At 34.7% G+C, this 12,554-nt stretch overlaps 1 long non-coding RNA gene across 2 annotated transcripts; it reads left to right on the top strand.

Moving 5' to 3' along the window:
* The first annotated feature begins 8,277 nt into the window (after nt 1-8,277).
* Nucleotides 8,278-10,850, top strand: LOC137826996 (uncharacterized). 2 transcript variants are annotated; one of them, XR_011083636.1, is made up of 3 exons: nt 8,278-8,415; nt 8,509-8,561; nt 9,225-10,850. It is a non-coding gene; the product is annotated as an uncharacterized lncRNA (long non-coding RNA). The 2 variants fall into 2 exon arrangements; XR_011083637.1 differs by lacking the exon at nt 9,225-10,850 and adding an exon at nt 8,840-8,969.
* Nucleotides 10,851-12,554: the final 1,704 nt, after the last annotated feature.

Below are 12,554 nucleotides of genomic sequence, written 5' to 3'. Positions count from 1 at the left end.
GTGCCTTGGCTCTTTGTTTTACAAGATTAATATACTTAGTGAATTGCTGCCAAATTGTGCCAATTTCACTTCTTGCCCAAAAACCTCTTAGGTTAGGCTATTGATCTTCAAATCTCCCCCTTACCAAAGAGAGTTGGCCTCACCACTCTCAATCCATACCTATCGTGCACCTTCAAGGTCACCATACTCCAAGGAGGACCTTGTTTCGCTTACACTCCATAAAGCTTCCACCAATCACCAACAATTCTACAAATCATGAAGGCACTTCTCCATCACCGACAGTTGAACCTGATCTTCCTATTGCTATTCGTAAAGGTATACGTTCTACCTGTAATCCCTCTGCACATTATACTGCTTTGAGTTACCACAGACTATCTCAACCCTTTTATACCCATCTTTCGTCTATTTCTTTTGTATTCATTCCAAAATTTGTAGGTGATGCCTTAGCCCATCCTGGTTGGCGTCAGGCCATGCTTGATGAAATGAATGCACTTCAGAATAATGGAATTTGGGAACTTGTTCCTTTACCATCTAGGAAATTTTTTGTTGGTTGTAGGTGGATTTTTGCTATCAAAGTTGGTCATGATGGTATTATTAATCGTCTCAAAGCTCGTCTTGTAGCTAAGGATTATACCTAAATTTTTGGTTTAGACTATGGTCATACTTTTTCTCTAGTGGCAAAGATGGATTTTGTTCTGTTATTGATAGCCATGGTTGCTCTTCAACAATGGCCTCTTTATCAACTGGATGTCAAAAATGTCTTTCTTAATAGGGATTTGTAGGAAGAAATTTATATGGAGCAACCTCCTGATTTTGTTGCTCAGGGGAATCTTCTAGATTAGTATGTCTTCTTCCCAAATCCTTATATGGTCTTAAGCGGTCTCCTAGGGCTTGGTTTGAAAATTTAACAATGTTGGTCAACAGTTTGGTATGACTCGCAGTGAAGCAGATCATTTAGTTTTTTATCGTCACTCGAGTGTTGGGTGTATCTATCTTGTAGTATATGTTGATGACATTGTTCTTACAAGTAGTGATCACCATGGCATCCCACAAGTAAAACATCACCATTGTCAACACTTTCAAACCAAAGATCATGGCTAACTCAGGTATTTCTTGGGGATCGAGGTAGCACAATCCAATATTGGTATTGTTGTCTATCAAAGAAAATATGCATTGGATATTTTGGAGGAAATTGGGTTGATGAATTCGAAATTTGTTCATACTCCCATGGATCCCAATGTCAAGCTTCTACCCAATCAAGGGAAGCCTATTTAAGATCCTGAGAAGTACAGGAGATTAGTTGGAAAATTGAACTATCTCACTGTTACTCGTCCTAATATTTCCTTTATAGTCAGTGTGGTGAATCAAGGCTTATATTTCCATGATATTTCCTTTATATTTCCTTTACAGTCAAGGTACTCAGAGGGGCGGTAAACTCGGACAAAAACTCACAAACACTTCTCTCCAAGGTAGAAAGATCCTCAGGACGTTGGACCCTCCGTAGGTTTGGCTTCTCCGTCCAGTACAAAGGGAACCCATCTAAAAGAGAAGGGTCCCTCCGGTTGCAGCGAACCTTGAAGAAGTTCTTCTTAAAACCTTTATACGATTGCTGGAAGAGTGTCAAGAGTACTCTCCCAGCCACGCCATTAAGGCTAACCCACAACTTCTTTCCCGGGTCTTTGGCCTCGAAGAAGTGGAGGAAGACGTCCACTGAAGGTGTAAGTCCGAGACCACAACAGAGGACAGCAGTTTTTTATTCCAAAATATATCTTTATTAAAATATTTTGATTATACGATTGTCAAAATAAGTATTTAATTTAATTTTTTACATCTTATAAGTAATCTCTTATTATATATATATATATATATATAATGTATTATATTTTTAAGATGTATTCAAAAGTTAATTTTAGTGTTTATAGTTTATTTTTTACTTTTAAACTATAATAAGACTAAAATAAAAATATTATGTATATCATAGGAATAAATGTACACTATTTTATTTGAATTTTTTTCTTTCCTTTTTAAATTCTACTTTATATCCATATAACAACCATAATTATTTTTTTTTCAAAAGTTTTGTTTATTCTAGTAGTTATTATTAAAATCATATAGTAGGAGGAAACTTCTAAAATTTTTTTTATGCAGAAGATAAACTTACAATTTTGTTGTTTCGTTGTTACTTATAATAAAATCACTGTGATTAAATTTTAAATAAGAATGAAATTTGAAAAATGCCAATAACACTCTTCTAAAATCCTTTTTTTAATGGTTTAAAATTATTTAAAACTACAAACTCAAGATTGAAAATAATTAAATAGAATTTGAGTTTCACGTTTTTTTTATAATTTGTAATATTTTATCAATTATGGGTATATATATATATATATTTGGTAATAGTTAAAATTTATTAAAAACTACAAACTCAACCGAGGAAATAATTAAATAGAATTTGAGTTTTATAATTATTTAATATTTTGTAATATTTAATCAATTATCGGAATTAAGCCAATATTTTTCCATTAGGTCTATGCACAATGTGACACCATTACACAATAAACAAAATTTCATCAATTGTTCAATCAACTTTAATCATGAAAAATATTATTTACAAAAGAAAAAATGCAATGAAATTTGCTTCTATTTTATTCGCCTTGAGCTCGTATAGAGACTCATTTAAATTGTTCTTATCTTTCGCACCAAATCTATGTTACATGAAAAAGGGAAGGAAAGAGAAAAAAAGTGATAAGTAAGGTAAAAAGAGAATACGTGGACAGGAAAGAGAAAGAAAGTGGGGAGTAGGTACGTGGAGAGGAAAGAGAGAGAAAGTGAAAAGTAGGGTATGGAGAGGAAAGAGAGAGAAAGTGAGAAGTATGATAAGTTGTTGATGTGTAGTGAAGAATCATACAAATAGTTTCTTAAATCAATTTTAAAACTCCTACAATAATGAAGAGTAATTATGAATAATATGTAGTACACATTTTAAATTTAATATTAACTCTTTTCTTAATTTTAAATTTAAATAATTATAAAATAACAAAATAATCAAAATAAAATAATGAAATAAAATATTGATATAAAGATAAAATAAAATAAAAAATACATAAAAAAAACAAATTATAATAAATAATCTATTTTATATATAACAGATTATAATAAAAAATCCATTTTATATATAAATATAGATAATACGACAACTTCATAACTATTATAATTATCCTTTCAAATTTAACATTTAGAGTGTCATTTTAGTGTCATTTAACCTAGACCAAATTTTTCCTACCACTTTTTTCATTCCCTCCATAACGCTTTTTTCAAAAATTCCACAAACGAAAATTCCTATTTCACATTTTGATAAAACTTTTGAACTGTTCTGTCCGGTTGACTCGCCTCGCCGGTCGTCTTCAATGGTTGCTCTGGCCCTTCTATCCTTGCCTGAGAATTGTACCTTCTCCGTCAAGAAACTTTTCACCTGCAAAGACAAAGGGGCGCCCTAACGGCTGTTTGCACTCCGACGCTCAAGTCAGTATTAGGGCAAAGAACATAAAGTGTATCAAATAGCTTTAGTCTCAAAAGTTGCGTACCTTACTAGGGTTCTTAACACCCTTTATATAGGTTGAAACTAGGGTTTACCTCTGTTCTATTACCACTCTTTAGGGTTCCTTGGGAAGTGTCCCTGTGTCGCTATTGTGTAATCTTAGCATATCTGGCACATGAACTTCCTTCAACTGGAATGCAACGGATAATCAGAGTGGTCGCCTAGGTCCCATCTTGGTGCACCTAATCTTGTAGCATAAGCATATCAATATGAAGTCAAATAAGACTAGGATGCATGCAAGACCATAACAGAATAAGAAGCCCAGGAGCGAAGGAGTACCGATATAGCTCTCAAGACCCTCAAGGTTATACTCTCGTTTGAGAAGCTCCAAGGTACTCAGAGGGGCGGTAAACTCGGACAAAAACTCACAAACACTTCTCTCCAAGGTAGAAAGATCCTCAGGACGTTGGACCATCTGCAGGTTTGGCTTCTCCGTCCAGTACAAAGGGAACCCATCTAAAAGAGAAGGGTCCCTCCGGTTGCAGCGAACCTTGAAGAAGTTCTTCTTAAAACCTTTATACGATTGCTGGAAGAGTGTCAAGAGTACTCTCCCAGCCACGCCATTAAGGCTAACCCACAACTTCTTTCCTGGGTCTTTGGCCTCGAAGAAGTGGAGGAAGACGTCCACTGAAGGTGTAAGTCCGAGACCACAACAGAGGATTGCAAATGCCCGCGCAAACGCCCAACTATTAGGATGAAGTTGGGTGGGGGCCATATTTAATTCGGTCAGCAAAGTACGCTCAAAGGGGGTAAAGGGCAACCAGAACCCTAGCCTTCGGAAGAGGGTCGAATATACAAAGTAGAAGGGACCCTCAAGGTCAGAGACCTCATCGACGCATACCGGTTCCCCCACACGGCAAGCCACCATCCGCATGAATTTATCGTGGTCTTTGCCAAAGACGCGGGACGGGTGGCACGATTGTCTTTTCCTATAAGCCGCTGTGCTTTTTAAGGAAGTGAAGGTAGACGTCTCCTCCAAGAGGTCCGCTGGAGCCCAACGGCATAGAGACTCATAAAAAGAGGCTGGAGGGGGGGGGGAACTGAGGAAAGTGGATGAGCGGAAGATGATGAGGAGGTTGAAGCAGAGCCCGAAGGAGAAACTGGTTCGGGAACTCGCCTCGTTCGCTTAGTCATCTTGGCGAAGAAAGCGAAAAAGAAAAGGAAGGAGAGGCTTTAGAAGGGAAGCAGTGTGATTTGACAACACCGGAAGAAACCCAGAAAAACGGAAACCTGAAAAATATGAGCAGTAGAAATAAATGCACCGAAAATGCGGAAATTATAAACAGACCCAGGCAGATGTAACCATTACGCGAACGATAAAATCGCAAACGGTGAAGCAATCGAAAAGTAAAACTCATACCTTTCGAGTATTGAATCCGGAGGCCTGAACAGGGGAAGGAGAAGAGAGCATTTTATGTGTAGAGAAGCTAAGAGGAGGCTCGTGAAAATAGAAATGATGAAACAGTAGGTGGAGCGTAAGGGTTAAGATGTTTGAACATTGCACGAGGAAGTTCAAGCGCCAACAAATCCCAGCCATTGATCTTGACATGTGTACGTAGATCACGCGGAAACGATGGAACGTCACTTCGGTGTACTGTTTACACTCGCTACCTAGTGCCACGTAGGACGTGCGGTACGATGTAAGTCGCACAACACGATCGCTTAGTCTCTTTACTGGAACAAGTTACAGCTCGAGACTAGGGGGCTTGTGTACCGACTGGTCCTCGGTTATGGACTCAGAAGCTGACCTCAGACATCGCACACCGGTACTTGGCAATAGGAGGGGGGCACGCGAAGTGGGCCCCAGAGGCATACCCAGGAGTCGGTCAGTCTTTGAGGTTGCTACCCTAAGCCTGATGTCGGAGATCGATATTAGACCTCGCCAGCAGAGGGAGAAGATCGGACATCGGCCGTCAAGATGCAGTGAAAGGCCTCGTAAGGTGGGCCCTAGAATTTCGTTAAGATAAACCGTTAAAGGCAGAAGATATGCGGGAAGCCTAAGTCACGAAGGATCCATGTATAATCCTAAGAGGCATAAGGGCCCATGAGAATTAGGGTTTATTAAACTGCTGTGAAGATAAATAAAGATTGTAAGAAAATTGATAACATCAGTTGTGTATTGTTTTGATGATAATTAACGGATGTAAAATTTTGTAACAACATCTTGATTTTGTGGAAAACTGATATATTACAAAAAAATATATAATAAAATTAATAAGAAAAAAAGTGAAAACAATTGGAGAGAGGAATAAAGATTAGGAATAAATTGATAGTATGTTTTTCATGTTTTATTAATAGTTATAAATTTTATACTGTTTTGTAATATATGAGTTTTTTTATAGACAAAAACAATCTTATGAAATCAGTTAAAGAAAGTCTTTTATAATATTATCATTTGCATTTAAAATTATTTCATATGTTAGGTGTTTTCTCTTTTTTTCTTAAATTTTATGATAAAGAAATATCACATAAGTTCCTTTGCGGATAAATTAATATTGTTAACAAATATAAAATTTACTTTAAATTAATATATCAATACCCTTCTAGTTTTATCTTATTATTTATTAACTTAGTTTTTTTTACCGTAGTTTTTATCAAAATATAATCTTATTTAAAAAATTATTTAGAATTTTAAAATTTTCTAATTAAAAGAAAATATAAATTTTTAATTTCTATAATTTTTTTAAATATTTTTTTAATGTTTATTATTTTTCCATATTTTAATAGATTACATAACAAAATGAAAGTATAAGTGATAAAATATCAACACTAGAACAACAAACACAAATTTGAAGACTAAATGTTGAAAATAGAAAGGAGAAATGAATACATGAAGAAAAACTTATAGAGAAAGGAGAAACAACACTATTCATATGAAAAATATTGGTTTAGAAATGAAATTGACATCTATTTGTCATTTGACTCAATCAATAAAAAATGCAGGTAACAAAATATTATTAGTGCTCCATACTATGTTTTTATTTTTACTGGTGATAATCTGCATTGTAAAAATGTATTTTAATTTGATTAAAATTTATATCTAATAAAAATAAATCTAAATTTGAATAATGGGTAAATTTACCATACGTTATTACTATGTTAGCTATGTTTTGATAAATTTGTTGTGTTTTCTTACATGTATTCATATTTATTAAAATGAACTATAAACTTGCATTGATAATATAAGTGTGTCAATAATAATATTATTTATTCAATTTTAATATTAAACATAATTATATATACATGATAAAAATAAAAAATATTATATATACATGTTTTCGCTAGTACATATCATTGTGACGATTTTTAATAACCATCATATTATAACCACCTAAATAAAAAAAATAATAAAAAAAACATACAGGTTTTTTGTAATAGTTCTTTCATCTTTAAAGAATTTTATTTAATTACTTCTTAAATAGACAATGACGATGTCTTGAAGGTTCTAATTTAATTATTACAATTTATTTATTTTTAAAGATTTTATTTTAATTTCTTTCTTTAGAAAATTCTTTGTTTGTGTTAAAAAATTTCATTGCAAGGATGTTTTTTAAGAGCATTAGAATAAGTTCTAATTAAGAAAAACTTATACTTAATAGTTTTCATTGTTCATTTAAAAAAATAGGTAAGGTGTGACAATTTTAATATGATAATTATTAAAAGTCGTTATAATTATTTGTATAATACTCTAGTTTAATAAGTAGCACATTTTCTCTTCAACTTCAAATTACGTTATTTAGAACCGCCATGCCATTTTATGAAAGACTACTCTCCCATATTTTTATTTCCTCCAAAGCATTCCTTTTTTCTCTAAAAAGTATTTTTCCCCCATTCCCTCCAAAACATTCCCCCTTTCCCCAGAAATAATGTCCACCCAAAAATGTTGTTTATTCCCGCAAATCACTTTGATCCTCATTTCTTCTCTTTCGAAATCCTCTCATTTGAAAACATGGAACCCTCACACAAATCTTTAACCCTTCTCATAACAATTCTAGAAGAGCGTCAAGCCCTCGAAGGTGAAATCGTTTGCAAATGCCTCGCTCGCAATGAACAACAGGTTCCTTTCTTCCACTTCAATCTTATGTATTGCACATCCGCTTTATTCGCGATTCGACTTTATGATTTCAAATTCTCACTCATAAATTACTTTTCGCCATCGTTGATCATGGGCAGTGTTCCTTTATTGAGCATCGCAACTACAAAATAGTGTACAAGCGCTACGCCTCCTTGTTCTTCCTCGTTGGAGTCGACGATGACGAGGTAAAAAATAAATCCATTTCTCTACGTTTATTTTCATCCAAAGACAGTAGAATTTGAAGTTCGTGTGAAAACTAAGAAATTAGACTTCTTCTTAAAATAAATGAATTGTATGAAATTGAGAGAATATTTCAGTTTGCTATAAAACGACAAGGTATTGTTCATTTTCTCAACCCACGCTCCATTTTCTCTTAACTTTTGATGTGTTTTTTTTTTCGTTCCCCTTTTTCTCTTATCCCTACCCTAATTAAGTATTTGCTTGGGAGAATATACCTATCTTATACACTTGTTTATATATTTTTCCTACATTTCCCATGTTCTTATGCATGTTTTATTTCACAGATATGAGACAGGGGACCATGTTGGTGTTTATTATGAGAATTTGTCTAAAACTATGGAAAAGGCATTACGGTTAATAGGTTGTCACCAGATATCTATTTCTCCATCCATGTTGATAATGAAGATGGAAAACCACATAGCAGAAGCTCCTTGCCACCTCCATCCCCACCTAATTAGAGATGCACTTGCATGATATACAGATGTTGAGTTCACCCAAAAAGGTGTTTGTTTTGAAACACCCTTAATTTCAACCGTATCTCTTCATCTTTAGGGAAAATGACCCTTAATTTTTGTCTTAATTAATGTGATTGTAGATCTATTAACCGGGCTTGCTAGAAGGGGAAAGTTTGCTGGCATATTTCCAGAGGTAGATGTCGACCTTTTCATGAAGTTATTTTCTTTCCCAATTAATTATTATGTAATACTAAAAAGTCAACAATTATCTCAATTTTGATTAATCCATGGTAGTGTTCTAACCTGTTTATTTCCTTTTAGGCCACTGTAATGGAAGGAACATAAAGTAGTCTCACTGCCCTAACTGCCCTCATACATACACATTTTATAATTAACTAATTATGGATAGTGACAGTGCGAAACAATTTGTTTAATGTTCTAATTAATCATTATTGTTCATGTGTGAAACAGATATTGGGGCTTGATATTTGCAAGGATACATAGTGGGCGATGAAATACGGAGAGGTGTATTAGGTGGCCAAAAGAAGTGTGTTACCATAGATTAGAAGAACTAAAATCTCCAAAAAAATAAAATCAACCATTACTGAGAACATCAAAGTTTATTCTGCTCCTAATGTTTTCAAGTCCAACACTATCTTTACAATCATGTTTTGGAACGTGGCTACAAGTTGTATATAGAAATTCTCAACCACACCATTTTTTATGATTAAGACAATGTGACCACGTGGACTTTGCTAACCAAACTCTTGTTTAATTGTTCAAGAGAATTGTTTATTCAATTTACTTTTTATTTTATCTTTTTGATACTTATATTGTTATATATTGTACCGTCCAGGTTATTGGGTGTGATGACGTGGACAAGAGAAAGGTAGGTGGTCAAGAAGTCAACATAGTCGCCGTATAGTCAACATAGTCAACGTAGTCGCCGTATATAGAAGCGGCATTCTTCAGTATAAATAATTGGTTATCGCCGAGATGTGTCACCACCAAGATGGATCATCGCCCATCGCCCAAGAGAAGCATCGCGCAAAGTAAGACATCGCCCTAAAGTTGGGTGGCGGCACTGTGGGACCCTCCGCACAGAATAAATGATCGAGTCAAAGGGGTACGTGGCAATGCCCACGTGCTCATTAAAGATATCCAGGGAAGGCTGCATGCATGACGCGTGATTAGTTAGGGCACCCACGGAGTATGATGGCGCGAGAGATACAGCGCTCAAGTTAGAGCCCAAGTGGCCATAAGGTTATACATTGCACTCCAGATAAGGGAAGTCCATGGGCCGGATACGCTAAGATCCTAAAGATAGCGGCGCAAGGACCTTCTCCGAGGAACCCTAGATAATAGCAGCAGCGCAAAGGTAAACCCTAGTTTTCACCTATATAAAGGGCACGAAGAGCCCTAGTAAGGTACACTTTTCATAGTTATACAAAACACTAAACCCTAGTTGTTCTTGACGGCACACCCAGCTGTGAGCACAAGGCAATTAGGGCAACACAGTTCCAGTCATTGAGATAATCATACAGTCTCTAGTCACTTTGGTGTTTCTCGCTAGCTGACTTGATCGTCGGAGTGCAAACGGCCGCGAGGGCGTCCCTTTGTTCTTCTTTTTCAGGTACTCGTAGACAAGGCAGAACGAAGGTGCTCTAGCTCGTGGGGACAAGCCACTCATAAAGATGACCCAGGTCAACCGGCCGGAACATTTGGCGCCCACCGTGGGGCCGAAATAAACATCGGTTCCACCACACAAGTTTTCAGTTCCAGTTGCAGTTTCCCACCTAGTTCCAGCCCTCAAATCGCAGATAGTCAAGGGGGGCTTCTAGAAACCACGTACATGAGACCTACACGCACTATGAGCGAAGAGATGACTATACAACAAATTGTGGAGAAGCCCTCCAATCAGTGAATGAAGAAGCCAAGGCTGACCAGTTAAGGCCATTCCTCGAGCGCGGAATGTGGCAAAACCTCAAGTTCTATTTCAGCTAAGATATTCGTGCTTAATGCTTTCTCTTTGAACAATGTGTGATAAATCTGTTCTTGGAAGATGATGCATTTAACTTTGTTGATTTATCTGAATTGGCACATGATAAGTTGACCTAGCTCGGTATAAGTACGAGCATAGGTGCTCTGCGAAATTGATCTGTTTGTTGATTTGTTTAAGCACAACATAGGTAAAGTCAACCTAGCTCGGTGTCAGTGCAAGCACTCGAGTATAGCCGCCCCGTGAGTAAATGGTTACCTAGTGCCAGGTAAGACAGGGGCATGAGCACCATGCAGGAGAGCCCATCAGCTCGACCCAAAGGTTCGGGGGAGGTCATCGGTGATTGGGCACAAGAGGTGAGTCGTGAGCTCAACTCAGATGTTGGTCAGCCTAGAAAAGGTAACAAAGATAATGGAATATTTTATCTGTTGCGATATTACTCCGAAGATAAAAGATAATGGAATATTTTATCTGTTGCGATATTATTCCAAAAATAAAAGATAATCTAGAGATAAAGAAATATTTTGTTTGCTGTGATATTATTCCAAAGATAAAAGATAATCTAGAGATAAAAGATAAAGAAATATTTTGTTTGTTGTGATATTATTCTGGAGATAAAAGATAAATGAATATTTTATTTGTTGTGATATTATATTTATTAAGATATTATTATGAAGATAAAAGATAAAGAGATATTTTGTTTGTTGTGATATTATTCTAGAGATAAAAAATAAATAAATATTTTATTTGTTGTGATATTATATTTGTTATGATATTATTATGAAGATAAAAGATAAAGAGATATTTTGTTTGTTGTGATATTATTCTAGAGATAAAAGATAAATAAATATTTTATTTGTTGTGATATTATATTTGTTATGATATTATTATGAAGATAAAAGATAATGGAATATTTTATTTGTTGTGATATTATTTTGGAGATAAAAGATAAAGAGATATATTATTTTAGAGATAAAAGATAAAGAAATATATTATTTTGGAGATAAAAGATAAATAAATATTTTATCTTATGAGATATTATTTTAGAGATAAAAGATAAAGAAATATATTATTCTGGAGATAAAAGATAAAGAGATATTTTATCTGTTGAGGTATTATGCTGGAGATAAAAGATAAAAAGATATTTCATCTATTGTGATATTTTGTGAAAATATTGTGATATTATTCTGGGGATAAAAGATAAAGAGAAATTTTATTTGTTGTAATATTATATCTGTTGCTATATTAAATTTTATCTGTTGTAATATTATATCTGTTGCGTTATTAACTTTTATTTGTTGTGATATTATATCTGTTGCATAAAAGATAAAGAAATATTTTATTTGTGGTGATATTATTCTGTAGATAGAAGATGAAAAAGATATTTTACCGGCTATCATGTTATTCTGAAGATGAAAGATATAATTATTATTTGAATAGGCTATCATATTATCATGGAAATGACGAATATTTAAGAATTTGTTATCATGTTAGTCTGAAGATGACGTAAACGATTAATTATCATTTAAATTTGTTGTGATATTGTTATCATGATCATGATCTCTCACAGTAGAGAAGTTATTCTTGTTGCTGGTCATAGAGCATAGTAGTGAAAAAGTACATGTCTAGGAAAGTTCTGGCGAGGAAAGATGATGTGATTCCACTAGCCATATAGAGAAAGGTTCTTGACCTTCTTAGGAATCACCTTGAGTTGGACAATATAGAGGCACTTTTCTTAGAGTTGGATCATTTGTTCTAAGACAAGAACTCACCAAAAACTAGTACCAAATCCCAAACTCATTTGGATGAACCAATTTTAGTCAAATTGAACCAAAAAAGAGGAGAAACTAAAAGGAACCAAACAGAATTGAAATTAAAAGGCAAGAATAGAACATAGGTGCTGGAAAAACAGAAAAACCGAACAAAAAAAAAACTCAAGAACACAAGACAACATGAACAATTGAAAGAGAAGAAAGGAAGGAGAAGAGAGTGCTCATGAAGATGGAAGAATGTTGGATGATCTCGCCACTAGAAGTGTGGAATGCTCCTAGATGAGAGTGATGCCGCCACTTGAGGACTCCAATGATCCATCAAGATAAGACTAGAGAAGAAGGCTCAAAGCTCTTCAAAGTTCACTCAAAATTTGAGTAGAGTTTTCTTAGATTAATTCCAATCTGAATTTTACAA

This window comes from Phaseolus vulgaris, chromosome 8, assembly GCF_000499845.2.
Source record: "Phaseolus vulgaris cultivar G19833 chromosome 8, P. vulgaris v2.0, whole genome shotgun sequence".
Taxonomy (NCBI): domain Eukaryota; kingdom Viridiplantae; phylum Streptophyta; class Magnoliopsida; order Fabales; family Fabaceae; genus Phaseolus; species Phaseolus vulgaris.
Note: the sequence above shows the minus strand (reverse complement) of the source record. Positions and strands in the feature narration are given on the sequence as shown.